Below are 13621 nucleotides of genomic sequence, written 5' to 3' on the forward strand. Positions count from 1 at the left end.
AAGTGCACTTAACTGTGGTGAATGTGCACTTGTAGTGTTCTTTAAATGTTAAAAGTATTAAAAAAAAACTGTACTTGAAGAAAATATAGCAATGAAATAAAGTACATAAGTGTACTTCAAGTATACTTCCATAACTGTGTGTTACACGCTTAAGTAATTGTTTTTAAAAATAGTCAAATTGACAGTTTCACTATAAAGCACATTTAAAAAATGCTGTAAAGAATTATACAAAGGGGGTGTTTACACGACACTGTTTTCAACGCACAAACTTTTGAAAATGGGTTTCGAGGTAAAAATTTTTGAAAGCTATACTCTTTTTGTCTCCATGTTAAAAAAAAAATAATAAAAAAAATATATATATACACACATTTGTGAAAAGCATGGCGTGTATTATATGTTCAGTCTATAGGTATGTGCGCAGGCACATAGTGTTTCTTTACAAAGTAACATCGCCAGCTACTAGCCTGGCATGCATAATACAGCATTTTTAGTCGTTTTCGCTGATCTGTATGAACGGGATCGCTTTGACAGCGTTGTCATCTGTACATGAAACTTTTCAAAAACACAAAGGGAAAAACATTTCTGTTTTTAGTACATTTTGGTAATTTAAATGTACATATTTACTATACTAAAAAACATACTTTTTTATAATTTACACTCTAGGGTGTTATTTGAGCTTACATTTTAAATTATTAAACTGCAACTTCTTCATTACATATAGAGATGTACTTAAGTCCTACTTAAGTGGGTCAAGAAAACACAGTTCAGTTAACTGCATTTAATATAAACTTAAACTAATATATTGACATTAACATGCATTTATGCGTCTGAAAACATTACATTCAGTTGGCACTTACGTATATTCCTTTAAAGTATAGTATTTCTAGAATAAGAACTCATTTTAAAAGTATTTCACAAGGGTGGAATATGAGCACACGGCTGCATATCTAGCCATTTCTAGGTGCCAGAACTTCACAGCTACAAAAAGAGACTTTCATTGAAAGTAATGATGACAGTATGGTTTCAGTCATGCGGTCATGTGACTCTTTCATTTCTTACCTAATGTAAGTGAGGATATCCCCCAGCCTTTCTACAAAGAGCTGAAATTAACTGAACATGACATCATTTCCTGTGTTCTCTTCACGCCTTTGATCAGCTTCCTAATCTACAATGATTCACCAAAACTGAGACATTTTTGTGCAAAATCCTGAAAAAAAAAAAAAGACACACAGTGGATTTAAAGGGACAGTTCACCCAAAAAAATTAGTTTCTGTGATTTACTACTCACCCTCAAGTCGTTCCAAACCTGTATGAGTTTATTTCTTCTAGTTTTACTATTGACTTCTACTGTTTGTTTTCAAGACCAAATGGATAGATCAAGACTTTTCTTTGTATATTATCTCCCACACTAACACAACTTCATCATCTCACTCACATTAAACTGATTTACTGGTAACTGAATATTCAAGACTTGAAGTAAAAATAATAAATGGCTCCTTCTCCTTATATATTAGTTTTATATTACCTGCCTATTAATTACCTACCATGATTACTGCTGCTCTAAGATTATAATTTCTCTGAATATGGAGCTCAATGTGCTGAAATGTTCAAAATTCAAGGCTATGATGAAATCACAAATGGTTTAACATCTTTCCTGTGTTAATCTAAAGATCCCTCCGCAGATCGACGGAGAGGAGATTCACAGAGTAGTGAAGAGCCTGCAGGTGTAAATCACTCAAAAGATCATTTCATGACACCACTCGTAATGTGTAACAGAAAATATACATCGATAAAATATTAAAGCTAATTTAAAAATACGAAAATGGATTTCTGCCACACTGCCATCTACAAAGTTCAAAAGTTTAATGAGCACCTTTTTATTTATTGACTCATTCTTCAACTCCTACTCAAAATTTCCATGTAACATAACTCATCATGATTCGACTCGAAAAAGAAATGTGGCCAAATTGCATCAGATTCTGGTTACATACCATTCTTATTCGAGACAACAAAATACAACACTATCTACGGATGATCTCCTTTCCTTAAGAAAAGAGGATAGGTATGAGAAATAAAAGTAGAAGATTTTGAAACCGATGCTACTGTACTGTACGTAACCCCACATTCTTGTGTTTTCAGCAATGACAAAACGTCTGAATCACTGTACACTCACAGATTATGGAAACTAACGCACAACAACAGTAACTTGAATGAAAGAGTAAGTGAATGTATGTTTGATAATATATGTGTGAGGGGTGTGTATGATAATTTTTTTGATGAGAAACAGCTGCAGAGACGGCAGATGGATAGTTATGCAATGAAACAAACAAAGATTTTTACATCTATAAATGATGATCCAGACCTAAAAAGGCCAGGAGTCTTATTTAGCAACCAGATGTCAGAAGCATTTGGGAAAGACTGTGTACAAGTCATAGTGAAAAGGACCAAATGAGAGGCCACACGCCACAGCGACAAGTGCTAAAAAAACACGTCATCACTCTGTGAAGAATAACATCCTTTTCTGACAGTAAACTCAAAAGAATTACACAAAAAGGAGAGTTTTGCCCTGGTGAAACACGAAACATGACACGCTCCTGAAACCCTGAAACAACACTGAGGGTGCGGCAGAATTCCCGAAGGGACGGAGAAGACTGTTTTGGCTTCAAGCAACAATGCTGCGGCGGTTTCCTGAGTGGGGTTCCTGTTGGTCGTGCATTGCGTTCCAGCACGCGGTCAGCACTTTGAGTTCAGAGACACCGGGCAGGTCACGGCCATTAAACACATAATACATTAATACTTAGGTGACAAAACAACTCCTGAACAAACAAAAACAGATTTATCTAGACATCAACTTTTATCAGTGACTGAAATACAATATCCTCATTGAAACGTACTCGACTTCCTAAACATTTCCTCGCTTCCTTTTTATGGCTTGCCAATGAATGTCAAATTCACAATGCGGCCACCAACTGGCTTTCCTTTCATTTTCTAACTGAAAAATGGTTTAAAATATTTATTCAGCTTCAGTGGCTTCATGCATTATTAGTGCGGTGCTTAGTCAGACACTTCCAGATATTCAGAGGAGGATTCCTTGCAAACAATAGCAAATGAAGCAGCTGGATGCTGTGCTGAGAAGAGGACTATTTGGATTTGGTGAGATCAGCAAAAACTTCTACCGCTTTGGAAAGATTTACCCATATGCACCTGTCAGTTACTTTTAGAGTAGCATCTTGACAAGCGTGAAAAAAGTTAGCAGAGAAAATAAACACTCATAAAAATTAAAGAATGGCTTGTTCTGCAGTGAATGGGTGCCGTCAGAATGAGAGTCCAAACAGCTGATAGAAACGTCACAATAATCCACACCACTCCAGTCCATCAATTAACATCTTGTTAAATGAAAAGCTGCATGTTTGTAATTAACAAATCCATCATTAAGATGTTTTTATATTTTTATGACATAATATTGCTTTCTTTAGTGAAAAAGTCGTCTCATTTGAATTTGGAGAGAAATATACACAAATCAAGCAACGTTTATAAACCAAAACAGTTCTGAACATACATATGTTGGTAGATTTTGAAGTGAGGAGACACAATATTGACTTTTCATTGGATGAGGCATTATTATAGACTCGTATTTTAGCTGAAAGCAGCCGTCTGAAGTTAGAAACATCTTAATGATAAATTAGTTTCTTACAAACTCGCAGGTTTTCACTTCTCACAATGTTAACTGATGGACTGGAGTGGTGTGGATTACTTGTGGATTGTGGATGTTTTTATCAGCTGTTTGGACTCTCATTCTGACGGCACCCATTCACCACAAAGGATCCATCGGTGAGCAAGTGATGTGATGCTAAATTTCTCCAAATCAATTCCAATGATGAAACAAATCTACATCTTGGATGGCCTGAGGGTGAGGTACATTTTCAGCAAATTTTCAGTTTTGTGTGAACTATTCCCTTTAAGGTAAGAGTTGTATGTGTCAAAAAAAGACAACCCACAGCCTCAAATGAAATGTTCATTTGGCAATGCTGTACTTTCATGTATGATTCATAAATGTGACATCATTGTTAAGCTCGCACAAACAGTCCTATTTTTCAGGCTGAAACACACCCGCAGTCACATGCACAAATGTGCACACGCCTATGCAAAAACTATGAGCGCATTTGCTCTGCGCTAGTTACAGGACATATTCAAACCAATCCTAGTTTCCACAAACTCTATCTGCATAACGGCCTTTTCATGAAACTCCTCCCTGAACATTTCATTCATTTCCACCAGGAAACACCTTGGCAGGGTACAGATGCGAACTGATCTGAAATCAGTGTTTTCTACAGATCTGCGGGCGGTTAGGAAACTGAACTCATCCCAGATGAGAAGGGCCACAGTGGAAGACGCAGCCGGTTCTGCCGCATGCAGTCTCGATTTCACTGGTGTGGGGAGAAACGTAGGCACCAGCAGAGCAAATAGGAGCATGATGAAAAAGCCAAAGTGCTAGAAACTAAATGAATGTTGCCTAATCGCGCAATACTCATTTTTTATTTTTTTTTGTCAATACAAATATCTATGACTTGTTTACTTGGACTAAAATTCACCACAATAATACAAATTAAGATTTTGAAGCATAAATACTAATGGCATATAAATATTCTGAGGGATCAGAGGGAAAGCAAATGTGTGCTGCAATTTTCTCGACTAACTAAATGAGCCAAAGAAAAGCTGACATATCTAGCCTCGTGCATAAGTGCCAAACTTCTGCAATCGCATGGTGTTGAAATGAAATGCACGGGCAGCAAACTTTAATGAGAAGAGCGCTTTGGCAGGTGTGTGGAGCCAATTTAATCAGCTGTAATGTTTGTTGCAAAATACAAACAACATTTGCACTCCCAGTTGGGGTTATGTTTTTATGTTTTTTTTTTTGTGTTTGTGTTTATATAAAAAACAGCAAAACTACAACAATATCCTCAAAACCCAATATGATAATTTATCCATTTTCATTCAGTTATTTTTACTCTCCAAGCTCATAGAAATAATATTCAAAAATTAATTGCATACAAAGATAATGCTGAACTAAAGAGTCATTTCACTTACACTTTGAGAATTCATTTTTAATCAGCATGTGTATATTGCTTTCCAGTAAAAACTTAAGAATCTTTAGAATATTTCCTTGTTAAATTCAGATTTATTTGAGAAGCAAAAATTTGTAAATGTTTAAGCAAATTAAACTCAAGATATGTCCTCTATACAAATCTATTATCTGTGGATTTTTTTTTTCTTTTGAATATTTTTAGTGAAAGGCCATACAAACAATCTGATTAAGAAAATTGATAATTTGCAGTTTAAGTTGGTGTAGGTTTACCACATTATTAAGGTCTCAGGTACCCATTAGTGAATACATTTATCTCTATTTCTAAAACTGTGTCTTCATTTAAATGATCAAAATACAATTCCAACATAAGTGAGGCACGAAGCACAAATACTGCTATCAGTAAGACAAGTTCTCACTGTGAGTAATACGTTAAATTTCATTTGGATACAGCAAATGTAGGGATGAATTTGTTTAATAGATTCAGCTTTTAAGTATTTTATCGAGTATTGTACAGTAGTACCAAGTATCAAAGCGGATTCTGACCCTGCAGTAGTGACATCAATCAAGTGGTGCTTAACTTTATACTGAAAATATTAATATTAAGCTACTATACAAACGCGAAGGCTACGTCACAACATTGCACGTACTCTGTACGTACTGAAATAAGTATTTTAAAAAATAAAGCAGGGATTAGTCACGTAAAAGCTCTAAATGTAAACAGTAACGCCAGGCGCGTTCACCTGGTTCAGGTGCGTTTCCGCCACATGCGCAATGACGAATGAAACATGGCGAAGAAAAGTTTGACCAAAACAAAATGTACTGACATGACAAGAGACATGTCTACTCACCACATGAACAATAAGTAACTGATATTCCTTTTTTTTCCTTTCAGTGTCCAGTGAAATAGTTTACTGAGTATCAAAAAATCCCATTGACTCCTGCTGAATTTCGGCGACAAACTGCTGAACGGAAAAGCGGAAGCGACAGACGACTCACGAAAACACACCGGTGAAGATGTGCACTATAAACACAACACCAAAAGCGCCTTCGCTTTTATGACTCAATGTTGTTTTCACTCTTTCTTTAGTTAGTTATAATCCTGTAATGTGAAGTGAGCGGTCCCGCAGTAGTCCGGTGTGCAGTACTGGCATGAGTTTACTGACTGACTGCGGGCACCTGAATTTCCAGCTGGTTTCGAAACTCCTCCTCTCCTCTCCTCTCCTCTCCTCTTCTCTCCTCTCCTCTACAATACAGTGTGTACTGCAGTCGATCTGTCCCAGTGCAGCACGCCGAAGGGAGGAGTTTCTCCTGCTTTCTCACACTTTCCTCTGCTGTGTCGACACGGAGCAGCTAGAGACTCATTTTGGTGGCTGTGTTTCAATCCTTGCTGGGCTTCTTGACTGTAGCATTTCAGTGCATTACGGCGCGTCAGCTGAACTAATAACCTACGACCGCGTGAAGTGAGCTGAACAGAACGATCAAAGATACTGTAGGGCTGGGCGATATGGCAAAAAATAATATTTAATAATACGAATATAAATATAGACACGTAAACATGTAAATACATTCAAAATATAGACTGTATGTGTATTTATATATACATAATAAATGTACACAGAACGCACACATATTATGCAAATAAAAACTTTTATTTTGTATGCGATTAATCGCGATTAATCGTTTGACAGCACTTAAATATGTAAGGGATAATGTACATCCAGCCGGTTGTTCTCGCAGAATAAACCCCGACAGGGTGATCAGGACCCCGACGCGAAGCTACTTGCCACATAAGTAAATAATTAGACGCGAAATATTGATTTGAGTTGAAATATTCGAATGCAAAGCTTCCGTGAAGACAGCAGTTGCGAGCAAGCGGCAAATTCAACCTAAACGGACATTTAAGGGAAACTTACGGTGCAGTCAAACCACATATTACACAACATTTCACCACAAAATAATTAAGACAATTTTTTTTAAAACCTTACCAGTTTGATAGTTCTCATAATCCATTACAGCGAACACAACAATCGTAGCAAAATGGCAGCAGCTGGGTTTGTATGAAACGAGAGTGAGTCCATGATACCAGGATGACATAATTAAACAATTGTACATCATTTTGAATTGAGTTTTAATATTTAATTAGCTAAACAAACGGAAAGCTTCCACCCACCAAGAACAAAAATAGTTCAAGCAAGAGTGCAGCGCGGACTGCTGTTACCCGGATGCGCCTGTGTTATTAGCTTTTACCGGTTGTTATCCAGAGATAACATACCTCGGAATGTCTCGACTGACCAATCAGAATCAAGTGTTCCACAGAGCCGTGTAATAAAGCCTAATATCTTGCCCAATGTTGTCCAATGGAACAATGTTTATGTTAAAGGCAATGAAAACAAATATAGGCTAGTGAAAGTAGATTACTAAAGAGGCTGAAATCACATTACATTCTAACATTGTAACATTACAATCTAAAAACAAAAATAATGCTTAAAAATACTAAAAATTAAAGTAAATGAACACAAGAGTATATATTTATTAATTGCATTATATTTTAATTACCTATTTACTGCTATCAGCTATCATAAAATACACTGAGGCCTACTTATAGGTTCAAAATTTTACCTTTGAAACGATTATTGTGCTCCATCTGTTTGCCGCATGCACGTGCCAGCGCTCGTTCGCTGAGGTCTGTGGAGTTTACAGAGGGATAATTTACCTGTGAAAAGTAAGTTCATAGAGAAAAAAACAGCACATCTTAAACAGCTCGAGTATCCTGCCAGCAGCACATGAGTCCTAATCGCGGTCCATAATTATATTATATAATTATATTTGCAGTGGGGCATGTTGTCACACTACAGTAAATTGGGTAAAAAAAAATGTCAGGAACCATGCATTAAAATTTTTGAATACCAAAAATAGTAACATACACAACTATATGTTTTTGCCAACAAATATTGTAGACAATTTATTAATTTTTACAATATATAAGAGAAATTCCTCCAAAAATAGTGAAAAAACAAACTCAATATTTAAATGCATACTGTGTATCCAAAAACAAATGATAACATGCCAAGATATTAGCAATACTCTTATTATTAAAAGTGCAAAAAATAAGGCGCTCAATGCCTTTAAAATCCACAACAAGCATTTCGGTCACACAGGAGTCAGGACCTCAATGTTCACAATATTTTAAAACATTTCATCTTCATATATGATTGCTCACAACACACATGTATATATTCAGTCAATCAATTACAGACCATTTACCCAATAAGCAGTTGACAAATATCAGATATATATATATATATAATATAGATATATATATATATATATGTAGAATGTCTATATATATGTATATAGACTACTGCATACTGCCCAGTGTATACTGCCTGATATATATATATACATACACACATATATATATTATATATACAACACACACACACACACATATATATATATATACATACACACACACATATATATTATATATATATATATATATATATATATATATATATATATACATATATACATATATATATCACGCAGTATACACTGGGCAGTATGCAGTAGTCTAATATTGTCTTGTGAACATACCCAAAGGGTTCCCCTCATAAAGTTTGATCAGTGCTCATGTATTGTCAGCTTTGGACGTTTAACGGCTTTGTATTATTTATTTATAGTCTTCTGTCTGGTGATGAAAGCAGTAGTCTGGTGCGATGTGATGTAAGACTGCTGTTATCTGGACACCATCTGTCCAATCCTGTTACATAAAACGATGAGGGGGAAATATTTAACTGGGTTTGATAGTCCATTACACTGTGCAGTGCTCATTCTCGTCCGAGTCATATATCCATTTAATCATCACTACCCAAATATCTCTTTATAGGAGGTACAGTGCGCATGTATTCAGTGATTGACCATTGTGCTGTGCTTGAATGGGCCGATGGAATAGAGTGCAAAAGGAAATCAGGCACATTATTTGAGTGCTCTTAGAGAGGTCACAGTGTATCGGAACGGGACATTCCTTTCCCAAGGAAGTACTTGGAAAGCCCATTTAAGAGACAATGCATTTTCCTTCTGTAAGTCTTTTCCCTTAGGAACATATAATGTTTCCTTCTCTGATATTCAAGGTTTTGAAATGACTTGCAGTCGGTGTGGCACAAAGTTCTTTATTGGGTTGTTGAGTATCTATATAATGAAAATGCAAGGGTTTTCTGTGTTCATAAACATACCCTCGAATAAAAATGGCTTAAAATGCCTGGATTCAAAGACTAGCGGTTTTCCCACTTTCCAGGACCATGTGTAGAATGGTAATAAGGACATAGAGAAGATTATAGAAGATCATTAGTTGGTAAATGGAGTGTACATTTTCAATTTTACAGCAGGAGTTTGAGCCATGGCTTATGAGCAGTGTTAGTTTCATTACACAGTTCTCATGGTAGAATTATGGCTTAATTATATTTCACGTTTGCATTAACTGTGTAGTTAATTTGGGCTGTTGCTTTAAAACTGGGTGAGATCCTAAAGGCAGCAGGTCATTAAATAATTGGGCTGGTAGATGTGTGCCATTCCCAGCCTGCTGCTATTGATGTGTGCTGAGGCAAAATCAGTTCACACTAGTTCAAACATGATGCTTTGGTTTGTTTAGGACCTTGGTTTGGTAGTGTGTACAAGTACTGTAATGTATGTATACTGGCTGATATTGTACACAAAAACTTGTGCATTTGGTCACTCTTATTGAGCTGTAAAGTCAACATGATACAATAACATGTTCCTTTCATCTCATTTAGAAGATAAATCCAAAACTTTAGCATGACAACATGTCACGAGACACACGAGAGCCAATTGCATTTCTTTTTTTTTTAATCAATTGTGACTTTAGTTGTATCTGCCTGTTGCTGTATGGGCAAAAAAACAAACAAAAAAAAAAAAAAAAAAAACAGGAAAAAAATAAGTTACACATAATCACTTATTTATGGAGGCCAGTTTCTGCCACTAAATAAAAAAAAAAAAGGTAATTGCGAATTTTTCATCTCTTTTTGCATTGTTTTATATTGAGAAATGGTTAGGTTTAGGGGTAGGGGTCAGTTTAGGGGCCTAGAAATCTCTAAATACACTCTTAAAAATAAAGGTGCTTCAAAAGGTTCTTCAAGCGATGCCATAGAAGAACCATTTTTGGTTCCACGAAGAACCATTCAGTCAAAGGTTCTTTAAAGAACCATCTCTTTCTTACCTTTTTTCTAATCTGAAGAACCTTTTTTTCGCCACAAAGAACCTTTTGTGAAACAGAAAGGTTCTTCAGATGTTAAAGGTTCTTTATGGATCCATTTAGACAAAAAGGTTCTTCTATGGGATCGTGAAGCACCTTTATTTTTAAGAGTGTGGAGTAAAGTAAATAACATTATAGCGGCTGTTTAAATTGAAAACCATAAAAAATGGGGACAAAAACAAAAGTGTTGCATTTATAATTTTGTTCAGTGTATGACATAAAAAGTAATGCCAGGGTGTCCTGATCAAGCGTCCATATGTGACAATTTGGGAGTGAAAACATGTTGGAAACAACATTTTAAGAAGCATAAAAAGAGGATGGGACTTGATTTTATCCATCTGCAACTTGGAAAAAGTTAAGCTGTTTTCAGAATCATGGCATGTTTTTATATTTTAATGAAAAATCACAAAAACAAATATTTTTTTTCTTGCAATAATGTGCACTATTGATTTGTTCACCAGGAATGCTGTGGGTGTGGGTGGATGTTCTGCCTGGTTGCTAGGAAGTCAAGAGAGTCCACTTCTAAGTTTCATTGGGCCTGTTTACATGTAGTCACAAGTCTTGATCAGTCAAATCACTTCTGGATTTGGTTTTGCTCATGTTGGTTTTTGCACTATAAATATGCCCTTAAAAGAATTATACTTCAGTATATTTAAAGGGATACTCCACCCCAAAATGAAAATTTTGTCATTAATCACTTACCCCCATGTCCTTCCAAACACGTAAAAGCTTTGTTGGTCTTCAGAACACAATTTAAGATATTTTGGATGAAAACCAGGAGGCTTGTGACTGTCCCATAGACTGCCAAATAAATAACAAGGTCCAGGAAAGAATGAAAAGCATCATCAGAATACTCCATCTGCCATCAGAGATTCAACTGTAACATTATGAAGCGACGACAATACTTTTCGTACATGAAGAAAACAAAAATAACGACTTTATTCAATAATTCCTCTCCTCTGTCTCTCCCCACATCAGCGTAGAACATTTTTGAGCGACGACAATACTTTTCGTACATGAAGAAAACAAGCCCACAGGATTCGTTTTACATGTATTTAGCTTTGATTTGAAAGAAAACAGCGCATCAGGCAGCGCGGTGTTCCTCTCCTCTGTCTCTCCCCACATCAGCGTAGACACAGAATAGCGTACGCCGGCCCTCCAGGACTGAGTTTGGAGACCCCTGGTTTAAATTCATATTAAATTTGGCCCACCGAAGTAGGACTTCTGAACGTATTGACAAGTATGGTTAACTTAAAAAGGCTATACGTTAATGTCAGTTCTACTGAAACTTAAATATATGTTTAATTATGCTTTTTAAAAAAAATTTAAAATGTATATATATTATATATATATATATATATATATATATATATATATATATATATATATATATATATATATATATATATATATATGATGCAATCATTTAGTATCATATTATAGTATATTTTATTAAGTTTACTACAGTGATATATGGATAGCTAAATTTTCTTTCGGAAATATGCTGAGGTTGGGTTGAGTGATCAGATTGCAGTATGTCTCAAATGCATCTGGACCCCTTTTTGCACCAAACTTGTGGAGTTACATGCAAAGTTTAACACTTAGGTTAAATGGTTTGTTCAAATCTCTAATCCGAAGTATGAGCAATAGTAATAGTAATGATTACCTTAGCGAGCACCACTAATTACATTTCATTCAATCTTGAATGGCTGCTGCATGTTAGTCATAATAACATTCTGTCACTTTATGTAATGGCAGTGTGCAAGAGATCAATGCTGACTCCGATGACTTAAACACAGGAGTCGCAGGTGCGCCGGCATGCCTCATTTCCATTAATGCTCAACAGGGACCTTTACACCTTTCTACCATGCCCTAAACAACCTACGCTTGACCTTTAGGCATTTTTTGTTACCCCCAATCCAATTTTACATCAAATTCTAGATCTGTGTGTCCACAGATCATGCCACATTCATATGTTATTTGATCACCTTATGGGACTATTCACTGTCCAGAGTCAGACTGCAGGCCAGTTATTAGCAGCATTAGTTCAGGAGGTTAATTGTGTGTTAATCACTTAAAACAGCAACAGATCTGGCAGCATGTAATGTTAGTTTGGTAATGTAAGTTAAATATCAACCGTACAGGATGTTTATTCCTCTGTGCAGAGTAGCACGTATAATCCTCTATGAAGTATAAATAATAAAAAAATAAAAAAATAAAGATAAAAATTTATAATACATTGTATCCTAAATTTTATTAATAAATTAATACATATGAAATATATTAAGAAATAAATGTAAAAAAATAAATTGAGAATTTTTATTTTTTAATGGTTACATATGTTCATCACATGTATTTTTTGTGAAGTAGACAATCACAGAATGCATTGCAGTGAGCTCTGTAAAAATATTAAATATTGAGTAATAAATTAAAAATATTAATAAAATTAAATAAATTAAAGCTAAATATTTAGAATACGTTTTATTAAAACAATATTAAATAATATATTAAATATTAATATATAAATAAATAATATTAAATAATACATATTAAAAAAAAAAATTAAGACTTTTTTTTAATTGGTTACACATATTTTCATCATGTATCCTTTATGAAGTAGACAATCACAGAATTAGAATTTCTAAAAATGCAAAATAACATTTTTAATTTTAAAATGTGAAGTTGACATCACATGCAATTAAACAGGTCATTCAGTATCGAGGTCACGTGCCAACAATATAGCATGCATACTATTGTTTGAAATATTATGCTTTTTGACATATTATATTGGCTGCACAGTATGCAGTACACTGGTATTTTTATAGTGAACATGGTCAAATATTTGCTATATTATTGTGTGTATTCTTCTGTCGGGGGTTATTTGTGCTTTAGATATGCTCAGCATACTCCTTATTCCACACACACAAACTAGTGTAGACATCACTGCAGAAGTCACTATAAAATCAAAACTAGAATCAAAATTTTGCAGTGCACATCCTTTTTTTTAAACTATGTGCCCATAATCTTTAATCGATCACACTGACTTCCCCTCCCCCTCAATTCCTGATGGACAAAATCAATTCCCGTCCTACAATAATGATTTTATTTTTGTTCAAGGAGGAGAAAAGTCGATCACACTTTCCATTTCATGCTGACTTTAAATCTGCAGTGACATGACGTACATGGCCACAAAACATCTTCATTAAAACTTTTACTGCATTTGCTGTTTGAAGACTTTAGAAGCTCCCAAAGTTAGAAGAAAG

The 13621-nt window shown here is 35.1% G+C and overlaps 1 protein-coding gene across 3 annotated transcripts in view; it reads right to left on the bottom strand.

Moving 5' to 3' along the window:
- LOC109068034 (inactive ubiquitin carboxyl-terminal hydrolase 53-like) overlaps positions 1-7727 on the bottom strand; it is a 49720-nt gene extending 41993 nt beyond the window's left edge. The window contains exon 1 of one of the 3 annotated variants that reach the window (XM_042761133.1): positions 7706-7727. The gene's annotated coding sequence lies outside the window, so the exon portion shown is untranslated. Of the gene's footprint in view, positions 1-5934; positions 6470-7705 lie in introns of those variants that run through there. The other 2 variants (XM_042761131.1, XM_042761130.1) reach the window with 2 other exon arrangements.
- Between the last annotated feature and the right edge of the window lie 5894 nt (positions 7728-13621).

The sequence above is a fragment of the Cyprinus carpio genome, chromosome A7, assembly GCF_018340385.1.
Source record: "Cyprinus carpio isolate SPL01 chromosome A7, ASM1834038v1, whole genome shotgun sequence".
NCBI classification, from domain to species: domain Eukaryota; kingdom Metazoa; phylum Chordata; class Actinopteri; order Cypriniformes; family Cyprinidae; genus Cyprinus; species Cyprinus carpio.